The following is a 12,717-nucleotide window of genomic DNA, read 5'->3' as shown; positions in this document are numbered from 1 at the left end:
TTAGTTTCCTGAATGAACAAAACATCTAGAGAATGAGACTCTATCAATCTACGCACAACCTTTTGTCTAGGGATGCTACTCAACCCCCTCACATTCCAAGATAGAATAATCATTTAGAGGACTGAGAAAAATGGGAGTCAATGGGAATCACTAACCCTACCTCAACCAAAGTCTTGCCCATCATCTTGACCTTCTCCTGATCCATCTTCCTTCCACTCTTAGCAGACTTCTCTGCAGTCCCCTTTTTAAAAGGCTTCTATTGTAAACCTAAAGTGGAAGCAGTTTTAGTGCCTTTTGTATTATCAGGCACCCCTTTCTTGCTGGGAATATTTGCACCTGTGATACCTAGAGCTTCACTAGGATGCAACCCTCTAGGAATATCACAACTAATCTCCTGAACCACTCCATCTAATCCAACTAGTTGGCCTTGTTCTTTCTCAGCAACCTGGACTAGAACCCCATCCTCTTGGAGTTGGGAAGCAAAAGAGGACCCATCAACCAGAGGTAACTCCATAGGGATTCCTTCCTCTTAAATCAAATTCTCTAGAACATTAAACCTGTTAAAAGTACCATCATTTTGTCTATCCATCCAAGCTCTCTTCTACCCCTTTCCTTTATTACGCGGCTTAACTAACATAAAACCTTCCTTATCCACACAGGGACCATTTGGCATCTGGGTCTTACCCTTGTCTTCCTTAGGAGATGAAACAGTGGTCGTAGCTGACTGAGAAGATTTATACCTAGGGCATTTGCGCTATAGGTGCCCATACTCACGAAAAATCCTGCATTTGAAGGTTAAAGTCTCGTAGTCCAATTGCTGACCCCATGAAGAAGTGCCCATACAAATTTCCATAGAGTCAGTAAGCAGATTATTCAGATCCACTTCCACAAAAATTTGAGCATATGAAATTACTTTTCGATCTTGGGTTAGTGTGGCCGACCCAACTAGTTTCCCTAGAAGAAGTGATATTGAATGAAGGATGTCCTCTCTCCAAAATTCTAGAGGCAATCGAGGAAGCCTAACCCACACAGGGACCCAAGATGGGATCTCCTCAATGGAGTTAAATCTAATGTGCTAGGGTTTGAAGAAAGCCCCAACCTGGTTAAAGAAATATGGGCCTCCCTCAAAGACCTTGTTCCTATCTGACATACTTGAAAAAATGACCAAAAAATAGTTGTTGGCCACTAGAAGAATTTCCATATCCCCTTCTGAGTTCCATATCCGATGCACCCACGATTCCAGCACAGGAAGGGAGAGCTGGAGACCCAAAAACTTACAAATGAGCACATGCTTGCCCCAATACTTCACATCCTCTGAAATATGTTTTGGTTGAATGATTAACATCGGTCAATCATCAGATTGCTCCAAACATCCATTCTTCTTCTTGATACAGATAGAATCTTTCGATGATGATGCATGCATCCCAGATGGAGTATTGAAATCCTTACCTTCAGGCCCTCCCTGCAATAAAGGAGAGGACTCAGCCATCACCAAATCCTTAGAGAAAATATGAGATGGGAACTCTGATTGCCCCATGAGCAAGGACCAAAATCCAAACCCCAATCAATAAAAGAAGCCACAAAAACCCACCCCCAGCTATATGCCCCACATTGGCTGCCCGAGAATAAGAAGGCAATGGATGCAGGCCCACCCCTGCTGGCCTCACCACCACTCGAGCAAGAAAACCCAACCTTTAATCAAAAAATGGCGACGCATGCACTGTCTGCCCCTATGGCCAAAACGCTGCACGATCGCCACCACCGACAGATGTCAAACACTGTGCCTAGGGCACACAGGCCCTCACACCTGCAAATCTCGCAACAATTGTCATCGACACTAGTAGTAAGTGCTCCATTTAATTAAATAATTTTGTTTAATTAATTAGAAATACCTTTTCCATTTAATTAAATAATTATATTTAATTAATCAAGATAGGCGTATTTATTAAATGTATGTAAAAATATGAGCAAATGTGAGTATAAATTCTAGCGGCGATTCGATGCAAATTCTCCAAATTCATCCTCTCCTACAATGAAGAGATGAGGGTCTCTTAAATAGACTTTCTTGGAATCCATCAATGACTGAGATCAAATTCAATCAACGGTCAGCATTAAAGTTGAAGTTTAGTCATAAAGGGAGATTCTCAAATTAAAGGGAGTTAACAGATTTAATTTGAGTAAAATAAGGAGTTAACTGATTTAATTTGAGTAGAAAAATGAGTTAACTAATTTAACTCATTTTTGATCAATAGTGAACTAAAAATTTCCCTTTTTGAATTGAAGAGAGATTTTGTTGAGATATTTAATTTAATAAAACAAGATATGCTCTCATAATTACTTTTTCTATTTAATTAAATAACCGTTTAATTATTTAGAGATAATTTTATTATTTAATTAAATAACTTAATTTAATTAATTAGGAATGGCTTCCTATTTAACTAAATAACTTTGTTTAATTAATTAGAAGTAAGTACTCCATTTAATTAAATAATTTTCTTTAATTAATTAGAAATACCTGTCCCATTTAATTAAATAATTACATTTAATTAATCAAGATAGGCATATTTATTAAATGTATATAAAAATATGAGCAAATGTGAGTATGAATTCTAGCAGTGATTCGATGCAAATTCTCCAAATTCGTCCTCTCTTAAAATGAAGAGATGAGGGTCCCTTAAATAGACTTTCTTGGAATCCATCAACAGTTGAGATCAAATTCAATCAACGATCAAAATTAAAGTTGAAGTTCAGTCATAAACGGAGATTCCCAAATTAAAGGGAGTTAACAGATTTAATTTGAGTAAAATAAGGAGTTAACTGATTTAATTTGAGTAGAAAAAGGAGTTAACTGAGTTAACTCATTTTTGATCAATAGTGAACTAGAAATTTCCTTTTTTGAACTAAAGAGAGATTTTGTTGAGATATTTAATTTAATAAAATGAGATATGCTCTCATAATTACTTTTTCTATTTAATTAAATAATTTTTTAATTAATTAGAGACACTTTCTTATTTAATTTGTAATGCCCCGCCAAGGGATCCAAAGAATTAACCTAGAACTTCACTAAGTTTAGTAGCATTTTTTTTTTCATGAAAGTAAACACCATGTATAACTTATGCACAATAACGAAAGCAATAGCAATGTCCATCTGAAATTAAACATAACATACATAACATGTTACATTCTTTAAGATCCCTTAACGTTGAATTACATACATAAATCCATCTAGTACAACATCCACATGAAATAATAATGATAAGTCTAATGTTTATACATTACATTTTAAATACTCAATCATCCACTGTACATGTCACAGGGTATGACAAGCTCAAAAGAATATACATACATATAATAAGGTACATCTTCCTATTATAATCCATGATACATCAAAGTAAAGATACTCATATGATACATCATCATAGAAGACATATACATCCATCATAAAGATCAAACATAATAAACTAAGTGCATGGTTCCTCCCAACCCTTAATAGCATCATTAGACCATCGTGGATCCTAGCCATCCTTTTGTGCGTAACATTCCAAATCACTGAAGAGATCATCGGTACTAACATAGTTGGAATGTCACTCCTAACATATATAACATCATATGTAGAAAGTAATCTAACATGCAAATAAAAGCATAAGATAACATCATCTAATATATGCTAATAATCAATAAAAAGGATACATATCCATCCTCATGAAGGATGCATCAGCCACGATGTCTCAATGAATCAAAAAATGATAAGAGTGGAAAATACACTACCATCCGACTGCATGGTACCTAAGTGGTCCACTCCCACCGTGTTGAGGAGATAATCTCAAGTCCCAAACAGGCTATCCAAAATCACATAGCAAAAATATCTATAAGTTCAAGAATCCTAAAAGTATACTAACTCAAAGGTTCCAAACACAAAATATGACATCTAATCTCCAGAGGCACACAATGACATGTAGGAACCTACTATGCAAGCAAGAAAGTGTCATCGCAATTATCACGTAAAAGTTACCCTGGCAGTTAGCTAAACTCCACGAGTCCATACTAATTTCATGCAACCACTAGTATCCTCTCATACTAATGAGGCATACTACGAAATGCAAGGTCACAACCATGCATCTCACTACTCCCATCCTAGCTTGTACAATCACTCAAGGCACGGGCAAGAAAAAAACTCTTATCTTCTTAGGTTCATTCAGTTAGTATTAGGTGTGAATGTTATCACTTATTAATCCAACTTACAATGAGTTACCGTGGCAGCCTCTTAGGGCCTCAGCCCCCATTGCAAGCCACTTCCCATCACTACATGCAGATATCCTACCCTAATGCTCATGGAATCATAAATCTCAAAATTACAAAAGATAATCCATAATCAAATCATCAAATATTCATAAAAGCATCAAATCTCCATGAGCTAACATCCATAGAAAATCATGAACACAACAGCTCTCTATTGGCAACTGAAGTATCACTGATAATTAAAGTATCCAATGGTTCTCAATAACCAAAATATATCTCAATCAAACTGATCGAAGACTCCAAAAATGGTTGAGTCAAACATGTCACATCATGACATCATCAAGAATAAATCTACATTTCAGTCCCATCATGGCAACTAGAAAATAACCAAGGTTAACTAATCGATGACCAAAAATAATGGTTAAGTCAAGTATCTCATACATAAGAATCTCAACAAACAATACATAGAGCATTCTATCACATAACCATGGTTGGTTTTATAAAGATCGAGATTAAAACATCATCATGACATCATAATCGCATAACTCCCAAGCCTCTGGTAGACGTCCTATAACTGGTCAACACTAATCAACCCAAAACACAAAACAACAATATAAGAATACACAATGTAAACACATGTTTTGGTTTTGCTAAAATTACATACTTGAATTAAATGTGGAGGTTTCTAGTTTAGATTTTCCAACTTAGATATCAAGTGGAGAAATTTCATATTTTATCTAACCCATGTATTTGTTTGATAGATAAAAGTTTCTCCCCCAAAACCACTAGACTCAATTCTAATTTATCTAATAGTATTTTTTTTTGAAAATAACATTTCCAATGAAATCAACATATTTCAAAACTTCGATTCACAACACGTTCTAATAATCAACCTTAATTAAACTAAATTTAATTAAGTTAATTATTAATATCTCTTCATTTTAATAGTAATTGATAAATTATTATTCATTTTAATAGTAATTAATAATATATATACATATATACTTATATATATATATATATATATATATATATATATATTTTATACATATATACATACATAAATACATATATATATAATAATAACATATAACAATATTTAATAATGAAAATACTTAATAACATTATATGTAAGACCGAATAAGGAAAATCGTTATACAAAAGTGATATCTCATCACTATCGCCCGTAGCCTGTGCTTGAATGTATTCAGTGCAGGTGTCGGGTCTGTACTACCCACAGCCGCAGTAAACACCTGCGACTGTTGTCGCTAAGCCGTATATAGGTCACGACATTAGTCGTGTTAATCACGACATCAGTCGTGTTAATCATGACAGTCCCTCCATTAATAACAATAGTGGAAAGGGAGGGAGTACGGGGTATAACCCGCCCCTCCAAATGAAATTTTATATATATATTTTTTTCAATTGCAATTTCAAGAACGTTTTGAATAAATGTCTTTCCACTGTCATTCGATTTTTAACAAATATATATATATATATATTATATATACATATGTAATTATATATATATATATAAAGGTATATATATATATGTATTTATATATATATATATATATGAATATATACAAAATTAAAAATATCACAGTACATGAACACACACACACACACACACACACACACACACACACACACACACATATATATATATATATGTATAATTGCATATATATATATATGTATGTATAAGAAAATTGAAAATATATGAATACAAACTTCAATATATTGAGAATGCACAGTAAATTATGAAATTACTTAGAAGACATATGGAAGACATGAAGAAGACAGGAAATGCATGATGCAGAAATAGCATAAGTAAAATCACAAGAATCTACTCGGATTCTGATGCTAAATCGCTGTTCCTCAGAAAACTCACAGAGAAAGCTCCCTTCTTCAGAATTCTTGAATCCTCCAATGCTCCAAATTGCACTCCAAATGCTATGTCTAGGCTTCTAAGAATGCCTGAATATAAAGAGCTCTCAGGAAACATCTAGAATGCCTCTAGAAATAGCTAGAAGGTGTCACCAACTAAGCATGGGTCCTTTCGAACCTTTTTGATGAGCCATAGGGTTGTAGACACCATGTGCTTAATTGATGCACTAACCTTCGTGTTGTTGACACTTGAGAAATAGAAAAGTGCGTTAATTCCTGTACAAGCTTATAACTCCAATTCACTCTTTATATAATTTCTGTTTAAATATTTATAACTTTTATTTTAATTTTTATAACTTTTATTATTATTATTTATTAATTACTTTATTATTATTTTATAATTATTATTAATTTTAATTTTTTAATTTTCTTTATTTAATTCTTTTTCCTCAATTATTCTCATTTAATTAATTATAATCAAAATATCAAATAACATGATATTTTATATTAATTTTCTCAAATAACTAATTTATTAATTAAATCTATTTATTAAGACTTAATTAATAGAAAATTCACCATAGATAAATGCATAAATATATATATAACAATAACATATAACAATATTTAATAATGAAAATACTTAATAATGAAAACACTTAATAACATTATATGTAAGACCGAATAAGGAAAATCATTATACAAAAGCCCATGTCTCCAACTGTCAGCTCTGAAAAAGCCCCTCTCTGATCACTGGATGACTTTCCCTGTGAACACTCTCTAGCTATGTGACCCATGCCACCACAAGTATAGCATGGTCCTCGAGTATAAGATCGTGCATCCTGTGATCTACACTATTTTGGACCTCCTGACCTGCTAGACCCACTGTATCCACCCTTGGAAGACTGCTGAGTCTGCACTAACTGTGACTATGGGGTATGTACTCTCTAATCCTACTGTGACTGCCACTGCTTGGGCTCAAAACCCTGGTAACCCTGTGAGAGTCCCTGCTACTGCTACTGAGACTGTTGGCCCTTAGAGGACCCTGGTGTATAATTTTGATTCCCTTTTCAAGGGGGTTTCTGTCTGGTAGAGTTTCAGTTCTAAGACCAATCCCATGATTCCTGTCTACCCTGAGTATCCTCTGCCACTAGTGCTATCTCCACTACCTGTATGAAGGCAGTAGGGAAGGCCATCCAAACTAGACCCTGAAGTGAGAAATTCAAACCCATGATAAAATAATGTACCCGTAGTTTCTCATCCTTCATGTATTCCACATAAGGAAGGAGCTTGAGAAACCTGCTCTCATACTGTGCCACTGTAAGACCTCTCTGATAAAGAGAATGGAACTCCTCTATCTGTTTCTGTCAGAAATGCTCTGACAAGTACCTCTCTCGAAATCTTTTTGGGAATGATTCCCATGTAAGGGTGTCCATTCTCACTCCTCATATGATCTCCTCCTAATGCCACCAATTGGAGGCATCCCCTCTCAATTGATGAACTGCTAGGCATGCCTTTAGATTACTCCCATAGGGTCGTAATCCAAAGCACTATTGTAGGCTCTGCAACCATGCGTCTGCTACTGTCCCCTTAGTGGAACCCGTAAATAATGGTGGCCCAAGTCGAATCAATTCCCTGATATCATCTCCTCCATGTCTAGGAGGTCTATCAAGTGGGGGTCTTCTCTGGTGTATTGACTCACCTTCATGCTCATCCTACCCCTCTAACTGTCTTAGTGGGGGACTCCTAGTCCTCTCTCTGACTCTGGCCCCACCTCCTCTGGGTCCCTCTGCTTCCACTACTAGAATTTACTGAACTGGCTGAACTATAGGTACTACTCTCTGTTGAACTACATCGATCAAAGTTTAGAGTGCATCAATAATGTCCTGGTTCAGGTTCAGTGGTGGTGGAGGTGGAGGTGGTGGAGGTGGTCCATCGCCCTGTCTCGCTCTACCACCTCTCACCCTACGACCTCTGCCTCATTGGTTGCTTCGAGTAATAGGAGGCATCCTACACAATTTAATGTTTACTTTTAAGTTTTTAGAAGTGTAAGCGTTTAAGGTTCCTAGTGTTGAAACTATGCTCTGATACCAAAATGTCATGCCCAAATTATGAGGGCAAAAAAAACCACACAAATCTTTTTTTTTTAAAATTATAATTATAAGAATGCTCAAAGTTTGATAAGATTAAATCACATTTCAAGAAAATATTCTCTTCATTACATCTTTAAGTTACAAATCATGTGAAGGCATACATCGTTAAAATTTGTTGCTCTCGCTACTATGTTGATATAGACAAAAGTTATGTTCTTACATTTCTTATACAACATTATAGTTAAAAATATTTAAATAATAGTGTAGATGACCTCAAGTTCGTTTAATTGAAAATCTAAGTAAATAACAGTTACATTAAAACTTATTTTAAATAGCCAATAAACCGATAACATTAAATCTACTTAATGCTCCAAGTTTAGTTTAACATAAAAATTAAAACTAACTAAATTTTGCATTCTACAAAATTAAAAAAAACTATATTAAATTAACAACTAACTAAAACTATTAACAAATAACAAAAGAAAATGAAATCACTAACAAATATAACATAACTTTAAAACTTAATTTAAAAAAAAAAAAAAAAAACTAATTATCTAAAAACATGCCAACACTAATACTACCATATATATCTATATAAATTTAAAACAATATCTATAAACAATAAACAATTAATCAATATCCTAAATACATAAGTTATAACTAATACATACTAAGACACATTAAAACTAACTTTACAAAAAATTTTAAATAACAAAACATACTAAACTAAATACTAAATAACAATTTAAACTAAAACTAATTAATACAACTAACAAACATAAAAACTAACTAAACCTACCACTAACCATTAACACTGCTAACTTAGCTCTTAACCCCCCTCTAACAACTATGTCCCCACCCCTAACCCAATGTGCCCCCACTTCCCAAAACCTGTGCGTTGCTCAAGGTCTGCGCGCTGTAGGCCTCGTCTCCCCCTTGACGTCCCCCTTGCATGAGTGAAGGCGATGAAACCCCTAAGTGGAAACATGGGGAAAGACAAAAAGGTGGGTGGCGAGCAATGAAGGAAAGATATAAATTTTTTAAAAAACTATACTTGCTCTCCCCAGACATGACATGCCTTATGTGGCATGTTGACCATAGTACCTTGCCCATGCCTAGCCCTTAGGGTTAGAGGAAAAAGGTAAGAGAAAAATTAATTAAGTGGGTGAGTTTGAATTTCATAATGGTTTAGAATTGAAACGAATATAGGGTCCTAGGCTAGCTTTGCCTCCTACCTTCTAAGGATTAATGCAAAAGTTTTGTGGTTGAAGATTAACAACAACCATGTATTGAAATACTGTTAATATTCAAAGGTAATTGATTTATATTCTTTTTATATGAATTAATATTAGATTTTAATTGCAAGTCAAAGGAATAATACAAAGAATATTCTCTATGGTCCAAGAAGGAATTATATTTTTCTCCATGTATTTTTCAAAGAGGTTTTTCACTCCTAGAGATGCAATTTTTATTTTTCTTGAAGCCTATTTTAGACTAAGTGTTGGCATATTACTTTTGCTATATTTATATTATCTTAAGAGTACATTCTCCCCTAAGGATTACATGAATCCTAACAAACATACTAAAAAGGATGAAAACAAGGTTTATAATTTCTCCTTCTCTCCAATAATCTAAGTTTTATCAATCATACTATATTCAAGGTGTGTGTTCATGCTTTAAGAATTCAAGGAGATACTTAATCTCTTAGTCCAATTGATTTGTTCATAAGGAAATTTAACAAAGAAGAGATAATTTGAGTTCTGAAATTTGGAATCCTAATTCATCCAATACGTATACATCAACTTGGAAGTTTCATCATATCAAATTACTCTTCATTGACAAATTAAAAACTTGAAATATCACAATTCAAGACATTATCTATGATTCTATTTTCTCACCTATATATACAAATTTATTTTTTGAAATCACATGAGAACAATGCAAGGAGATTCCCATAATCTTTTCCTTTATCTATTATTCATCCCATTTGATGAGCATCCATACAACTGAACATTATGATTAAATCTTATGAGAAGAAAATATACTCAACCATTATTTTATTGGCTAACATGATTCAAGGCTTACTCGGGAAAGAATCAGGAAGAAAACCCAGCTTCGTTGCCAATCCAACGAAGTTTGAAATATCAATTTACATAGGATATCAATCCCAAATTTTAACAATATAATTGAATTTTCTTCATGTCCCTCATCAAGGGATTCATATCAAATTTTGCAACACATTTCTATGAACCGAGGAGGGAACAAAAGCTGATCAAGTGACAACAACATGACCAAGAACAAATCCAACATGCATATTCACACAAGGTTATCACTATAAGATTCACAATGAATCAACACTAGGGAAAGGTGGATTCTTCCAACCAGGAGAAGTCAAGCACAACACCAACAAATTCCCAATTAGGGCTATAAACCAAGAACTTTCGTTCTTCCATTTCAACATACCATAATCATACAAGGTTTGTGCTGATAGTTAGGGGCCCATAACACCCTACCGTTTCTCCCTCTTCTCATCCTCAGAAGAGACTCTACACTGGTTGGAGTCTGACTAAACAGACCTTTTTCAAAATTGGTCACTTCTTCCCTCTCCAAGGGTGAGTAATACCAAAACACCCATGAAAGAAAAATCTCAAAATTGCAAACATAAACATGAAAGGAAATCATCCAAAAAAATAACATGGTTTTCAAAGCTTCCCAACATACCCACAAACATACAAACATTGAAACAAAAACAAGGTAGCATGAGCATGAAACAAGAATTTAAACTGAACAAGGGAGATGAGAATTTCCAACCTTCACAAAGAGGTAATGGCAATGAACAAGTTTGAGTAGAGCTTCCCTTTCCTTGCTTCAATCTTCAAGAACTCCTCTCTAAACGTAGAGATTGGGTAACAACCTCCACAAGTCCAAGAAGGGCCTCTAAATAAGCCTCAAACTCAACCACCAAAAAGAGAAATAACTACTTCCACCCACTAGAAAATTCTAGAAACTCCTAACTCAACCCACACTATGGTTAAACTCTAAGTGGAGGTGAGGTGAGGTGACTCAAGATAACCACTTGCAATTTTCGCACAAAGGAAAAAAGAGACTTTTTGAGTGGCCTCAAAAGTCAAAAAAAGGGGCTTAGGGGTTGGAAAAGACCCCTAACCCATACCCACATCCTTTGGGTATAATAATTTCATGATTTAAGCCTTAGGGAAAAAGTTTAGAGACAAAAAAAATCTAGGAATAAAATGGGACCATCTAACTATTCTAACATTGCAGATTAAACACTAATTCAAATTAAGGGAAGACTAACCTCGATTAAGAACCCAAAAGCAAACTGACACCAACTAAACCAACTTGGGTCCAAAGGTTAAACAACTAACACTAAACAACACACTGAAGCACATAAAAAATTTATGAGTGTCAAGCGACACTAAAAGAACATAATTACGAACATTAACATTCACTGAACAAAGAAGATACATACATATATCTCACAATACAAATACGTGAATTATGAACAACAAGGTTTCCAAAATTAGCACATAGAGATGAGTTCTATTCCTCCATCAGTTTCCTTGACTAAAATATCTGCACACTCATTGCACACATCAGTAGTCCCAAAAATCACATGTACATATATACGTATCAGAAATTCACATAAATTGAAACATACATCAATCATGGTTTCTTTCATCCTACTTAATTCTTAGTCATAAAGATTCCAAAAGTCAATGTGTTAATCCTTCATTTTACTAAATTCATCATCATACATAAACATAAAGCCTTAAATGACAAACATCAATATATCTGAAAGTAACATCACATAACATGAAATCATATAGTATGTTCTAAGTATCAAATAATGTCTCGACATCTCGAGTCGTGAGTATCAAAATGATAAAGTAATAACTAAGGCTACGAAGGGTCAGGGCGAGGCCTCACATCGTCCCCCACAAAGCATGAACTTCCTCTTGGATTTCATCAAAAGATAAGGGTATAGAGATTGCATCCGTGCTACATCCTCCCAAGAAATCATGACCTCATCGTAACATTCCCACTAGAACCTAACTTGGTCCAGCTCTCGACCTCGTGGAGCTAGGGTCTGTCAGGCAATAATATAGATAGTCTCTAGCACTAACTAGCTGACCAACTCCACTTGAAGCCTCAATAACTATACCCTGATGCTCAATCTGGCGGTTGTCAACCGCTGCGAAAACTCTGTGAGACCTGCCCATGTCTCTAACTGTCAGCTCTGAAAAAGCCCCTCTCTGACCACTGGATGACTATCCCTGTGAACACTCTCTAGCTATGTGACCCATGCCACCACAAGTATAGCATGGTCCTTGAGTATAAGATCGTGCATCCTATGATCCAGACTGTTGTGGACCTCCTAACCTACTAGACCCACTGTATCCACCCCTGGAAGACTACTGAGTCTGCACTGACTGTGACTATGGGGTATGTACTCTCTGATCCTACTGTGACTACCACT

Source organism: Cupressus sempervirens, chromosome 1, assembly GCF_028749045.1.
Source record: "Cupressus sempervirens isolate cs-2001-9-10 chromosome 1, ASM2874904v1, whole genome shotgun sequence".
In the NCBI taxonomy this organism is placed as follows: Eukaryota; Viridiplantae; Streptophyta; class Pinopsida; order Cupressales; family Cupressaceae; genus Cupressus; species Cupressus sempervirens.
Note: the sequence above shows the minus strand (reverse complement) of the source record.